Consider the following 16,318-nt stretch of genomic DNA (forward strand, 5'->3'; position numbering starts at 1 on the left):
TTTTCTTTTCCTTTTTTTAATTGCTTTTATTTTTTAAATGCATGTCAGTGGAATGCATCACAATTCTTATTACACATATAGAACATGATTTTTCATATCTCTTTTTATATATAAATATGTTCACACCAATTAATGTCTTCATATGTGTACTTTGGATAATGATGTCCATCACATTCCACCATCATTGCTAACCCCCTGCCCTGTCTCTTCTCCTCCCACCCCTCTGCCCTATCTAGAGTTTGTCTATTCCTCCCATGCTCCCTCTCCCTATCCCACTGAGAATCAGCCTCCTTATATCAAAGAAAACATTCAGCATTTGTTTTTTTGGAGTTGGATAACTTCACTTAGCATTATCTTCTCTAACTCTGTCCGTTTACCTGCAAATGCCATGATTTTATTCTCTTTTATTGCTGAGTAATATTCCACTGTGTATATATGCCACATTTTTTAATCCATTCATCTACTGAAGGGCATCTAGGTTGGTTCCTCATTTTAGCGATTGTGAATTGTGCTGCTATAAACATTGATGTGGCTGTGCCCCTGTAGTATGCTGTTTTTAAGTCCTTTGGGTATAGACCAAGGAGAAGGATAGCTGGGTCAAATGATGGTTCCATTCCAAGTTTTCCAAGTAATCTCCATACTGCTTTCCATATTGGCTGCACCAATTTGCAGTCCCACCAGCAGTGTATGAGTGTACCTTTTTCCCCAAATCCTCACCAGAACTTATTGTTGTTTGTCTTTATAATAGCTGCCATTTTTTTCTATAACAGTTTTTTTTTATTCCAATTCTCTCACTTCTACTGACTTGCTGTGACTGAGTGGATCCCTTAGGTAGTTTCCTTGTTAATAGAAAGTGGAGTAGACAAAAGGGAATGAAGGGAAGGGAGGGGAGATGGGAAAAGGAAAGAGCAGAAAAAATCTGATAACTTTCTTATGTACATATATGAATATAACACAGTTAATCTTAACAACATGTACATTCACAAGAAATTTTAAAAATAACTGGGTAAATAGCATAAATATTAGTAGAGGAAAAGGAGCAGGGGTTGGGGGAGGGAAGGGAAAGGAGAAATACAGGGGATTGAATTGGAATAAGATATATTCCTTGCTTGTATAAGTATACCAAAATTTATTCTACTGTCATGTACAATGAAAAGAACCAATAAAAAGAAAAAAAGAGGGCCTGAGGTTGTGGCTCAGAGATAGAGTACTCACCTAGCATGTGCAAGGCCCTGGGTTCGATCCTCAGCACCTCATTAAAAAAAAATGAAATAAAGATATGTGTCCACCTATAAGTAAAAAATAAATATAATTTTTTTTTAAAAAAAGAAAGAGAGGTAATACATATTCTACTTTCTCATAGTTTTGAGATCCAAATGAAATAATTAATGGGAAAATGCATTAAGAAGCAAAGGTAAGGGCTGGGGTTGTGTCTCAGCAGTAGAGTGCTCACCTAGCATGTGCAAGGCCCTGGGTTCGATCCTCAGCACCACATAAAAATAAATAAAATAAAGGTATTGTTTCCAACTACAACCAAAAAATAAATATTATAAAAGAAGCAAAATGGGAAGCTTGATTATAAATCAGGATAATAGAAGTGTTCCCAAAATTTTGGGCTGATTTATACGCTTATTGAATAAAAATTGAGCCTTATTTTATTTCAATTAAATACATTATAATTTGAGCTCCTTTGTATTTTCTCCATCATTCTACGAATTGTTACTTGACAAAGTGAATCCAAACATACTCTGGGATATTGCTTAGTATAATGGATAAAGTAAAATTCATCAAACTACTAAGAGTGGGGCTCATGAATGTGTTTTATGGGAATTTTCTTAAAATTTCTCAGCCGCAGGTTTCTCATCTTCAAAATATAATTAACTCCTAGACTTTTTGTAAGTATTCAAAGAAGATAATGTAACTCTTTTGAAATAACCTGGTGTCTCAAATTAGCTTTCAATTGCATGAAAATAAGATGGATGGATCGAGGGTTGAATAGATGAACAGATACATTTTAAAACATGTATAGTAAAAATGGTGGAATATATATGAGCATTTACTGTAAAATTCTTTCAACTTTGATATATGCTTAAAAGTATTTTATAATAAAATTTTGGATAAAGTCAGTTCATGTTAAGTTTCCCACAAATTTTAACTATCGTTTTTGCTTTCTCATGGTTACAGTCTTAAAACTCAAACAAACATCCTGTATTGTCAAAAAAAGTTCATTAAACAAGTGATTTACAGACAATTAAGCAACTGCTCTATCTTTATTGTGTGTTTTATCCTTTTAATATTTCAGAGAACAGAAGAGTTTGTCTGGACTTCGACCTCAGCATAATTCTGCATATGCTTTCGAAACTAATTTGAGGCCTCCTCAACCTGATCAAGACCAGGTAAACACTGAAACCCATTTAACAAATAAACTAAATTTACAGAAGACATTAGAGAGAAAAACCTTGGATAAATAAAAAGAAACTTGGAGATTAAAGCAGTAGTCAGAGAGAATAACATGGAGTATTATCTGAAGATCAAATTACGCAAATATGGAATGGTTGATGTCAGGATATACACAAGAGTAGAGGCCAAGCCTGGGGCAATTACACTGTGAATGATCATTATCTCTCCTGCCCATTATTTGTTTCCAGGTAAAATCAAGTTAAAAGAGATATCAAAGGCAGCCTTGGTGAAAGTTAAACACATATCAAAGAGAAAGTCCTTAAAAGAGGACCAGATATCTGAAGAAGAGGAAAAAAGAATTTGAATCCTTTGAATAGAGTAGCTCAGACCCTCCAAAGGAAAATTCTTGTGGGGAATCTCTGTAATTCACTATACTTTAGAATCATCTCTGAATAGGGTGTAAAGGGTCTGGGTGTTATATTACACCACAAGTACCAGAAGCAGAAGCAACAGTAATTTAAATCAAACAAATCACAAACAAGGTAACACAAAACCATGTGTTATAGTATATTAAGTTCTAGAATATGACCAATTATGATCTCTATATTTTAAGGAAGTAAGACCTCCATTGAGATTAAAGAATTCAAACCTAGGCATAATCCTACATGTTCTGTATATGGAACCATCTTAATAACGTCAAGGCAAGGTAAACATTGAAACATGTAAAGGTTAAAATAAAGTATTATTGAACTGATAGTGGTCAGATACTTTTTACCAGAAGTCAAAACAATAAATATTTTGACTTAAATTATAGTATGAAGGACCTGTAACACAGCATTTTTCAAGATGAAGATTAAAATATTCTGGGCAAATATCCTATGGTAAATATCATTCATTTCTCCAAAATTCAAATCACTAAGACTGTCAAATGGCTTTGGCTGCCTATTTTTTTCCCTTGAAATGACCCAGTGTTTTGTGATATGAGTTAGAGAAGCTATCATATAGGAAGTACCTTCATATTTTCAAGAATTCACTTATTCTTAGTTTCCATAGTTACTTCTGTCAACAATTTGTTTTTAAATCTCCAGGTCGACCTTCTCATCTTCTCTTCTCCCCTCTCATCATGTCCTTACTTAATGTTATATGCATTCTAATTGTGGATAAAATTTATGAGGAAAGCTATGTAAAATGTCCATCACTTGGAGTATGTTAACAAATGTTACTCTCCCTTTCGTCATTTCAGTCTTTCTGTGGCTAAATGTCTGCTGTAGTTCTTATTACATCTGTCTGAGTACTTCTACTATGGAAAATTTCTCTTCAGAGTTGTGACCATTTCCTTGATTGAGGAAGCCACATGTGAACCATCATGACTTTCCCAATCCACTGCATTCTTCTCTTGCAGATTATTTTCCAAAGTCTGGGGAATTAGAAAACAGAAATGCATTATAAGTTAGCAACTTAATAGAGAACTATGAGACTTTTGAATTAAACTATTTAGAAAGGTGTCCAGATGCACTGTGTTCTAAACATAAATTTAAAATATTGACTTTGGTAAGTAATGACTTCTTAGAAATCTCACATCAAGTTTCTACACAATTAAATTATGTTTATCATATAAATTCATCAGTATTTTCTTTATTCAGCTTGCTCACATATATATACAGAACCAGGAACTAATAATGAGAGTGAATTCATTCTTGAGTAGTCAACATTAATCTTTCCTAATTGTCTTGACAATTAAATTTGAGTGGGTGGAGGTAAGACCACATATTTTCTACCTCTTCTTCTCATTCCTATTCTCACTTTTACATTTACCACAAATTAGTTTTCAAAGTTGTTGCAGTCCTGATATGAGCATATAATTACACACCCCAATATATTCTGTGAGTCTTTGACAAGAAGGTGTGTTGTGTAGTTTAGTCCTATGAGAAGAATTCACCACTGCCTATATTTGTCATTTTGGATTATTATCCTGATTATAAATACTTTCTACAAAGCATTTTACCTGCCTCTTAAACCAAATTTACATGGTCCAGCCCTTTCTACCAGGTATAACATGTTTGAACTATTTTTACTCATGAAAATACAAAGCAACTATGTCAGAAGTGGGGGAATGTACATTTATCAGAGACTCAGGAAACAGGCATATTTTGACGAGTATAGAAATAAATACTGATATTGCTTGAAGAGAATAAAAAGGAAGATTAAACCATACAATAAGAGCAACAAATATGGAAAAATGATCACCAAAAAGACAAAAAATACCTTGGCTAACAATCAGATTTTCTATATTTGACAGTAATAATCACAAACTTAGGAAATTGTTAACTTCATTATATTTTCAAATTGAATAAATTGAAAGTAGGAGCAGATGATGAGCTAAGTTTTAAATTATCCATTAACTATATAGGAAATTATTCTTCCTAGATAATAAATAAAAATAATATCTAATTAATTAAAGTATTCTTATATATAGTTAAGGCTATTAGCATGGCAAATAATTTCTCATTATAAATATCATATTCAAATAGTTAAATCTTGTATATATTTCTACAATATATAAGAATATAAATTATGATAATCTCTAAATCATAGCTGCTTTTTTAATATGCAATATCACTAGTTATTTACATTAATTCTACCTTATAAGTAAATTTTAGTCACAGTTTGCAGTTTTATGAATTTAAAATAGATAAAGTCTTATCTCATGTCACTTATATAATTCATAAAATTATTTTTTTTCAAAAGATAATCCATTATGCAAAGTGTATGGAAATCAGCAAGGTGAAATAATACTCTTTATTTATTTATTTACTTTGGAATCTGGAATTGAACCCAGCAGGTTTAAAGATGGAGCCACATCCCTAACTTTTTTTTTTTTAATTTTCGAGACAGGGTCTTGCTGAGTAACTGAGTTACTTTGGGCCTCACTAAATTGTTGAGGTTGGCTTTGAACTTGCAATACTCCTTCCTCAGCCTCCCTAGCTGCTGGGATTACAGGTGTGTGCCACTGTGCCTGGCTGACAAGATATATTTTACTGTGACTTTTTTTTTTGTAGTTGTAGATGGACAGAATGCCTTTTTTGTTCATTTTTATATGGTGCAAAGGATAGAACCCAGTGCCTTACATACACATGCTAAGCAAACACTCTGCTATTGAGCTACATACCCAGCCCACCAAGACTGTTTTGATAGTCCAATATTTATTTCACTTTAAGAAAAATTTTGGCTAGATACATAAAAGGAACATTGGTAATTGGAAAGGGAAAATTATTCTGCAGTATTTTATCTTCGCCTTTTTCAGGTCAACAATGAAATATGGAAAACATTAGTTTAATCATTTTAAAAGAAATGATTGAAAGAAATATTATGCACTGATGAGTGAATCTGAAACAACTTTTCTATGCACATATATGAACACACTACAGTGAACCTCAACATCATATATGGCCACAAGAAATTAATTTAAAAAATAACTATGGGTAAACTGCAGAGAGATCAGTAGGAGGAAGGGAGCAAGGCTAGGGGGAGGGCAAGGAGAGGTAATGGGGTCTGAATTAGAACAAGATATATTCTATGCTTTTATAATTATGTCAAAATGGATTCTACTGTCATGTATAACTAAAAAGAATCAATAAAATTTTAAAAAAGAAAATTGGAAATTTCCACACAAAAGTCTTACCTGAGTTTGTATAATAGTGTTAAATGCAAAACCTATAAAAGTGAAACATTCATAAAATGGAAATGTACTTAAAATAATAGAGTTTTAATAAATAAATAACATTTAAGATTGAAGGAAAGAGGTTACCTGTTATACCTGTTATAGAGGTCTAAGCAGAAGATTATTTGCAATTTTGTTGTTTTTCATTCTCTTGTCAACATTACTTGGTATTATTACTGGGAACATCAAAGAAACTAAATAAATCCTGGAGCACATGAGTGAATACATGAAAAATAAAGAATGAATACTCCACATTAGTCTTATTTTACTATGTGTAAAACTTACATATTATCATGTGTTTCACATGGTGATGATCTAATCACCAAAGAGGGACCTATAGAATAAAGAAAATCTTTCATAACTGGTAATTTGAAATTAAAGAAATAATAAAATAATTAATAGATGCTTATGGTTATAATCCATAAAAGCAAGCCACTGATTACAAAAGGGCTAAAAATTAAAATCAGCATAAATCAAGGTAAGCCTATTCCCATTCCTGTGTTGTGATCACTACAGAAAAGGCAGAATACTGTTTAAATATATATTAGCAATCTAGTTAGAACTAAACATTTCCTTATTATTTACCTTTTTAACCTCATAAGACTAAGTCCATGGAGAATAATAAAGTTTAGTGATGAATATATATATATATATATTTTACAATATCATCAACATATATTATTTGATGCCTGTAGTTTCTAATTTCAAGTATGCTATTAAAATACACTTAATGGATATATACTTGTAACTTGTAACATCATTGAAATGTTTTCATGTTTAGGAAATCTTTACCCTTTCAGTTATTCCATTCAAATTATGACAAGAAAATCTAGGTTTTCTTATCTATATATATATAAGAGTTTTATGCCCTAAGCTTGAAAAAAGAAGAGAAAAAATGTCTTTAATATCAGGAATTTTTACCAGTATTAATGATTCCCTAATCAAAAGGATCATTAGGAAATATATCCCTCATTTTCTAGGCTCAAAATAAAATTTGTTAGACATGAATTAATAATAAGAGAAGTTTGAAAAATAATATGCGTTATTAATGCCATACATGATATAACAATCTTTTTTCTATTTTAAATTTGTCTTCAAAACTCATCTAGTTATTTCCCCAATGCTATTTAAACACTTGAGTTTGGCAACCAGAGTTTATCTTCTGAGACAGTTCTTTGTAAAATTTCAACTAAAACACCGAGCAAAAGCAATCTGTTGATCTTCTGTTTCCTGGTATTTTATTGCATAACTTATTTTGCTCTGAGTTAGATAGGGGAGAGAAACTTATTTCACTTGGTGACACACAAATTTGGGGATGAATTAAAATTTGTTGTCCTAAACTGGGTGCAGGGACTCAGACCTGTAATCCTAGCAGCTCAAGAGGCTGAGGGAGGAGGATCACAAGTTCAACACCAGCCTTATCAATTTAGCAAGACCTTGTCTCAAAATTAAAAAAAATAATAATAAAATAAAAAATCTGAGGATGTGGCTCAGTGGTGAAGAACCCCTGGGTTTAATCCCTGGTTCCAAAATAAAAATAAAAATAAGTTGATGTCCTAGTCACAATTTTGATAATTCTTTTTCCCCCATCACACAAAAAAATGTCTTCATTTCCTCACTGTATTCAACCATATTGCTAACTGCCTTCAGAATTCTCACCAGCATTATGTCATTGCTGGCAAATGTCTTCTCACCCTTGGGTCTTTACACACCTGGCCTATGTTCACAATCTCAATCTCAATATTCAGTAACAACTGTGCTGCAGAAGAACCCTGTATTACTTACAGTGCTCACCTTTCAGCTGTTAAGGCGAGACTAGAGCCACTGACATTGCACATCTGAACTGCCTACTGTGTGCCTCTCTTCCCATGCCTCTAATATTCCCAGGACTTGAAAATTTCTCATTTAAAAGACATTATTCTAAGCTCCCTTGCTTTGAGTTTTGTGGTTAACATCAGGGTACAGTTTTACAGGTAAACTTAGTTTTATTTCATAGTTTGCATTTCATAGAGCAAATGGTGTTATAGAAATATGAGCTATTGAGTCAGTGGCCTGGAACTGACCAGCTGTTGAATAGTTACTTAAACTCTCTCTCTGAAAACTCAGTTTTCAACTGAGATTAAAATTAGCTTGCTTTGTAAAGTTGTGAAATGATTTAAATGTGTTATTATATACAAGGAACTTGGAGCAATGCCTGGAGTATAATTAATAGTCTAGAAATTATTTATGTTACTACTTATAGTAAACAAGTAAAATCTATTCAATGTCCCGTCTATCAGGAGAAAAGCAGTGTTCTATACTGCTCTTTGCATTCCAGAAGCCTATTAGTGCATATAGAATAATCAAGTGCCCCATCAAGTGCCCTGAAAAAAACAACTTTGTTCTGCCAATATGTGCTTTCTAACAATATGTTGTTGAAGAAACAAGGTTAATTGGTGGGCAAAGGGACAGTGGAGGGCAATGGAATTGTTGCCTGATTTATCAAAATTTCAGCCTCTTGCTGGGCCACTATTACAGAATGAACCTGAACTGTTGTCCTAATTCCTGAAGGGCCTGTGGTGAAATAGAATACACTGAGACTTCAGACTTTTCAGAGCACAGATCTTTGTGCCCAGATAAAAGCTTAGCTTATATCCTACTCATATCTTCTTACTGCTTTGGCAAATTCCCTCATCCCTCTTGTATGAGTATGAACCCATCAAGCTAATTTTCTGTACCTATCTTTATTAAAGCCCTCAGAAATGGCATAGAACAAAAACAAATTACAAAAAAAAAGCTTTCTGCATGGTGAAAAGGAAGTTTACTGTGTGTGATATCTGGCCCATAGAATGTCCTTCTGAGTGCTGGAAATAAACAATTACATTTCTGATCTTGACAGGATAGGGTTAGGAATCAGCTGGACTTCATCAAAGATGGTCACTATCAGATGGAAGGAAAGGGGATTGATGTTCCATATCCTCTCTCTGTGGAAAGAAGATGGCAGACATCTGACTCCAGATCCAAGGTATGGTAGGTCTAGGAACAAAAGGTAGCCTTATTAAGCAAGAACTAGTTTGGCAAGCCCCATAGATTATTTTATCAAAGCCTGTCTGAAAATAGTTGCTGATAGGTGATCCCCCCCCCCCGAGAATAGTTACTGAATTCCATGTAGGGAGGCATATGAACAGTCTAGTAATAGCCATTATCTCCTTGGTCTTCAATCTCTTCTTATTGTAGATCTTTGACCCCATCATTACCCATCTCTTTTTCCTCACATTTTTTATTGGTGCATCATATATAGTTGTACATATGATGTGATTTGTGCCATATTCATCCATGCACAAAATATAAGAATATAATTTGATCAATATCACTCCCCAAAACTTCCCAATCCCTCCCTACCTTCCACCTTTAGTTACGTTTCTCTGTTGATCTCCCTTTGATTTTCATGGGATTTTCTCCCAACTTTCATTACTGTTTTCCTCTCTAGCTTCTTCATATGAGAGAAAAAATACAACCCTTCCCATTCTGTGTTTGACATATTTCGCTTAACATGATATTTTCTAGTTCCATCCATTTTCCTGAAAATGACATAATTTCATTTTTATTTATGACTGAATAAAACTCTTGTGTGTGTATATATATATATATATATATATATATATATATATATATATATATAATAACATTTTCTTTATCCATCATCTGTTGATGGATTCTTCCATAGCTTGTTTATAGTTGAATTGTGCTGCTATAAACATGGGTATGATTGTATCACTCTAGCATGATAATTTTAATTCTTTAGGATAAATACTGAGGAGTGGTATAGCTGGGTCATATGGTGGTTACATACCTTATATTTTGGAGAACCTCTATACTGATTTCCATAGTGGTTATACTAATTTATAATCCAACTGACAGTGTAAAATATTCATTTTTCTCTATATCCTCTCCACCACTTATTATTGTTTGTAATCTTGATGACTGCCATTCTGACTGGTAGGAGACAAAATTGTAGTGCTTGGTTTGTATATCCTATTTTATAATTATGTTGAACATTTTCTTATATATTTCTTGGACATTTGTAGTTCTTATTTTGAGAAATGTCTGCTTAATTCATTTACTCATTTATTAATTGAGTTATCTGATTTTTTTGGTTTAAAATTATTTGATTTCTTTATATATACTAGATATTAATCCTGTCAGAAGGATAGTAAGTAAATATTTTCTCCCATCCTCTGGATTCTCTCTCCATATTTCTAATTCTTTAATGTGCAGAAACATTTTAATCAATGCCATCCCATTTATTGTCACTTGGCATGTTTTCCTGAGCTTTAGGGGTTCTATTGAGAAGTCATTGCCTGTGCCTATATGCTGGAGGATTTACCCTATGTTTTCTTCTAGGAGTTCCATAGTTTGTTCTAATTCCTATGTCTTTCATCCATTTTGAGTCTAGTTTCATTATTCTACATATGGAGAACCAGTTTTCCTAGCACCATTTGCTTAAAAGGCTGTCTGTTCTCCAAAGTATGTTTTTGGTACCTTTTTCAAGGATCAGATGGCTGTAGACCATCATTACCCATTTCTGGATCAAAAATAATAATGGCAGGAACAGCAACAGTAAAAGAGCCTTGAAAGCATATCTTAATTTGAGTATACAGTGATTTTTTAATAACCTGAAAGAAAAACCTACTGTCTCTCAGTAATAATTGAATGATGTCAAATGAACTGATAGACTATTGGGTCTTTCATTTACCTAATGATATATTTATCTAATCATTATATTTGGCTTCTAGAAACTTTTAATCATATGGTCTTAGACTGTCCACATTTGACCAAACCCTGAAAACTATATTTGAGTGGCTGGAAGTGGAATTCCACTACTATGCAATATTTAGTCAAGGAATCCCCTTAGTACTAGACATAATATTTGTGGTCCTGAATTCAGTGCATGTAAGACCATGAAGCAGCCAAGCTACCCCATTACAAGGAAATCCAGGTGCTGGTTTATCATCTCCTTGTTTCCTTTCCTAGGAAGTATTTTTCCACATTGGGTTAGAAATGTTGGTCGTCGATACTTAACTGTAATTTGAAGGAATTCCTTGGTGTGGCTTGGCACTATGTAGTGGTGCTTCCAAACGTGATAACCTAGAGCAGCCTGTGTCAAGAAAGTTGAGCTACCTTATTCAACTGGCTAGTTTTATTCATTGTTTTCATACTAGGAAACTAAAATTATTAAGTAGCCTCTATGTTACATCAGTCAGATTTTGTAAAGGCAAAAAAGCCTGCCCTATCCTGAGAAATTCTGTGGCCTGATAATTTTGCTGCAGATAAACCTGCGCAGCATTTCGTGATTCTAATCTTCACAAGCAAGAGGATGTCTGTTCTGGCTTGTATACTATGAAATTTCTAAGATATTTCTGGAATGGGCTGCACTGCTAAAGTTTAGTTCATAGATAACAGATAATGAGAAGTTGGCCAACAGAAGAGCTTTGAGTCTCTGGCATACAGATGAGAGAGAAGGAGATTATATAGGGAGAGAATATTCAGTGAGAAGAGAAGAGGAATTCCAACATTTACTACCTGTATGTTCTTAACCCCACCAAGTTTCAATTTTAGCATTGAAATAATGGTACTTCCCACCAGTCTTTAGAGTTTAGGAGGAAAGCAATGTGTTGCTAAAAGGAGTTCACATAATATGCATAATAGAATGAAAGGGAAATGTTTTCCTTTATCCTGTGCCCCAAATGTTCTGCCAGTATTTTATCTCTTCTGTTTTATGTGCCCTAAGACTGACTGTCATAAATTAGCACTTGTATAAGAGTGTATTACACAAAATAAATACATAAACACATGAATCAACAATAAAAATAATTAAGGGGCTGGGATTGTGGCTCAGAGGTAGAGCGCTTGCTTGCCTACCATGTGTGAGACACCGGGTTCAATCCTCAGCACCACATAAAAATAAAATAAAGATATTATGTCCACCTATAACTAAAAAATCAATGTAAAAATGATTAAAATAATACTTTCAACTACCATCTTATGTTAAACTACTTTCATTATATTAATTATATTGTGTAGCACAATAGATGGTGGTAAGTGTAACACCCTTGGTTACAGAAGTATTAGCTGGTTTTGAAGCAGCTAGATTAGATTATTTTTGTATATGTATAAGCTAAACATCTATATTGAAAAGAAAGCTAAGAGAAAGATCATTATAATGTGGCTAAAGTTCTAAGCTTCCTTAATTTTTTCTTACTCTTCTTCCCATGTTAGTTAAGGTCATGATGTCCCCCAAACGTTCTGGAATTATTTTATAAATTATGTTTTTACAAACAATAATCACCCACTTTCTACTGTCTTGTCCATTCCCATTTCACTGACTGAAATTCTCTAAGTTCACCAGTAGATGGCAGTAATTAGCTTTTATATTGTCCATCTTCATTTTTGAGGAAAGGGCTCTTTGAAAATCCCAAAGCAGAAAATGAGTAGTTAAAGAATCTGGGCCAAGTTATTTACAGGATTGTACCACCGATATCATATTATTCTGTTTTCATCAAATTTTAACTGATTTGTTTCACAAAAAGTCACTTTTTTAAAAAAAAATTATATTTGTTCTTTTTAGTTATACATGACAGTAGAATGTATTTCAACATATCATATATACATGGAGTATAACCTCTCATTTTTGTGGTTGTACATAAATTGGAGTTGCCCTGATCGTGTGTTCGTATATGAGCATAGAAAAGTTGTGTCTGATTCTTTCTCCTTTCTTACCCATTCCCATTTTCCTCTCTTCCCCAAACTCCAGCCTGTCCAATCAGTGAACCCTCCACTCCCCACCCCGCCTATTGTGAGTCAGCATCCGCATGTCAGATAGAACATTCAGCTCCAAAGGCACTTTAAAACAACACCTAATCAAGTAAAAAATAGGAAAATATGAAACTGTAAATGCTAAAAGATCACAAACAACTATCATTTTTCCTAAAGTATACAAAAACAACAGCATAAATTTATCAAGATGCTAACCACATTTTTCTTTAGGTGGATCAGTATAAGTGCTTTTGTCCCTCTTATTTCAAATTTTCCATTTTTTTAAAAATTTCAAATTAAAAATCCTTTGCTTTCTTCAAATATGCAAAATAATGATAAGGGAAAGAACTTCAAAAATGAAAAGAAGCATAAGAGACAATGTTGCTCAACTCTATACAGATAAACTTTAAAAGATGACTTAAATAATTGTCCTCTGAAAACAGTGAATTTAACAGACTGATTTCTCTGGAACTATACACACACATGCACACACACAAAAATATAGCACTAGGCTAGCAATTTCACGGAGGAATTCTAATGATATTTAAACTGTTTCAGATCAAAAAGAATATAACTTCTGAATTTTTAATGAAATGACTATAGCATTAGTACAAAAACAAAAAAATGCATTTAAAAATAAAACTGTAATTTTGTCAAAATGGATTCTTCTGTCATGTATAAATCAAAGAACCAATCAATCAATCAATAAATAAATACATCTATAGACCAGTCTCTTCAACTCTTCAATGAGTATACATGCTAAATCCTGAATAAAATATTAGCCACCAGTATCTAGCGGCACATAAACAGTAACTTGTCATGACTAAATAGTATTATTCCAGAAATGAAAGTCTATATGATTCTTCATGTTAATAGATGAGGTGGAAAGTTTTATTATTATCCCAACAAATATCAAAAAAGTATTGACAAAAATTAATATACATTCATGGAAGGATGCACTTGATAAAAAAAATGGATAAATGCTTCCTTGACTTAATAAAATGTATCTTTCCCAACTCTAAAATTCTCAAAGATCATAAGAAACATAGACATGATCTCTCTAAAGTAAGGACCAAGACAAGGATGCCCACCACACACCACTATTATCTAACATGATTTGTGGTATCAACCAATACAATTAGGCAAAATAAAGACATTAAACTTAAGTAATTAGATAGATGAAGTCAAAACTATCATTACTTGTGAGTAGTAAAATCATGTATGTAGAAAAATCAATACAATTGTGTATAGAATTACTAGGTTTGATATGTACAGAAATAAGTTGAAAAAAATAGAAACTACTCCATTCATTAATAGCAGTAAAAACGATGAGATAGTGACCTGATGGGCTCTGGGCAACTCTGTGACTTGATGAGGAAAAACAACTAAACTCGAGCAAAGGAGATCCTAAGAAGCCTAGAGGCAAAATGTTATCATATGCATTCTTTGTGCAAACTTGCCGGGAGGAGCACAAGAGGAAGCACCCAGATGCTTCAGTCAACTTCTCAGAGTTTTCTAAGAAGTGCTCAGGTTCCATCCTCAGCACCACATACAAAAACGAAGATGTTGTGTCCGCCGAGAACTAAGAAAAAATAAATAAATATTAAAATTCTCTCTGTGTCCCCCTCTCTCTCACTCTCTCTTTAAAAAAAAAAAAATAGAAATGTGGAAGACCATGTTTGCTAAAGAGAAAGGAAAACTTGAAGACATGGCAAAGGCGAACAAGGCCCATTAAGAAAGAGAAATTAAAAGCTGTATACCTACTAAAGGGGAATCAAAAAAGAAGTTCGAGGATCCCAGTGTACTCAAGAGGTCTCCAGTGCCTTCTTCTTGTTGTTCTTAGTATTGTCCCAAAATGAAAGGAGAACATCCTGGCCTATCCATTAATAATGTTGTAAAGAAACTGGGAGAGATATGAAATAATACTGCTGCAGATGATAAGCAGCCTTATGAAAAGAAAGCTGCCAAGCTGAAGGAAAAATAGGAAAAGGATATTGTTTAGTTGGCTGCCATGTGCTCAGTGAGGCAGCAGCAAAGCTCAGTTCCCCCAAAATAATAAAAGCAAGAAAACTCAAGAAAAGGAAACCCAATAAGGCCAGTGATTTCAGCAATGTGGTAAACTGGCCAACACCAAGAGAATTAGTGAGTACTGGAAAAAATTTTCTGCAGTCTCAGAGTGTTGTCAGGCAAGGAAATAAGAAGCCACAAATTAGGAAAGAAAAAGAAGAGAAGGTGTAAAGAGGAGTAATAGTGAGAGCAAAGAAAACTGGGAAACAAAATTAGACAGTCTTGTTGAAAATGTCACTGAGGATGAGGCCCAGTCAAGCAGTCAACAAAAGAGAGCCAATAAACACAAGTGGGTACCACTGCACTTAGATGATGTAAGGCCAGAGAGTCAGGAGAGACCTGTATCCTGGAACAGCTGTTGATGTCACTAAAGCAAATAAATCATCCCATAATAACAGGAGAAACAAAACATGAAGTTGGAGACAGAGAATAAAGAGATGATCAGGATGAAGCATCCAGTGTAAGGAGTGAAGGGGGTAATATCCTAGGTTCCTTCAGAGGCCAAGGAAGAGGACAAGGCAGAGGAAACCCTCCAGTGAATTTTGATTATTTGTATGTTACTGACAACATGGTGAAAGGAAGGATCAGCCATTTCAAAATAGAAATTAACACCAATATGATGTATTACTATGATGATGGTACAGGTGTACAGTGTATCTTGTGGAAGAATCATTGCTTAAAGTGTATATTGAGCATCAAGTTGAATATTACTTCAATATAGAAAACTTGGAATGTGACTTATTTCTTTGAAGAAAGATGGACGAGGAAGGTTTTTCTGGCAGGTTTCCCTAATTGCTGGATTTCACCAAGTTCAGGCTCTCACCACATACCTTAATCTCATTTTAGAGGCCTTAAACAACAGCACAGAAGCAGAAGTTGTGAATGAGAAAATGAGCAAAATTTTGAACCAGAAAAATGGTCAATCCTGGGCTCTCCTCCCAGAAGTGTGCCACAAACAGTCTCCTCTTGGCTGATTGATTGTCGGGAGTTTGTGCCAGGCCAAGCAAGTCAGGGTGATGATCTAGTGAAGCCCTGGAAGTCATCTAATGGGAATGTGCAGTGGAACAGGTGACTCACTTAAATGCATTGTAAATACTGGACCAAACCATGCTGCATATATATGAGTTCGTCCACTGCCAACCCCTGGGCAGCACAACGGTGGAGATAACCACCTCTGCCACAACGCGAGACAGAGCCAAGGGCTGCTGCTCGCATTCCAGTGACTGCTTGCCCCAGCTGGACTTAGGCTGTGTGGCTACTTTTATTTGCAGGGGAAGCTAATTATTATCATTGTGGAAATACTGCAAGATTCTGTCTTTTGTTTCCAGGCATATG

General features: G+C 34.0%; 2 pseudogenes across 2 annotated transcripts; both read left to right on the plus strand.

The window, feature by feature from the left end:
- The first annotated feature begins 2,512 nt into the window (after positions 1-2,512).
- On the plus strand, positions 2,513-14,900 carry LOC308638945 (high mobility group protein B1-like; annotated as a pseudogene). Its single transcript has 3 exons — positions 2,513-2,560; positions 14,293-14,446; positions 14,578-14,900. The product of its transcript is annotated as a high mobility group protein B1-like (transcript).
- Positions 14,901-14,917: 17 nt separating this feature from the next.
- On the plus strand, positions 14,918-16,055 carry LOC308638946 (la-related protein 1B-like; annotated as a pseudogene). The gene has a single exon. The product of its transcript is annotated as a la-related protein 1B-like (transcript).
- The last annotated feature ends 263 nt before the right edge of the window (positions 16,056-16,318 follow it).

The sequence above is a fragment of the Spermophilus citellus genome (assembly GCF_964194105.1).
Source record: "Spermophilus citellus genome assembly, chromosome: X".
Lineage (NCBI taxonomy): Eukaryota > Metazoa > Chordata > Mammalia > Rodentia > Sciuridae > Spermophilus > Spermophilus citellus.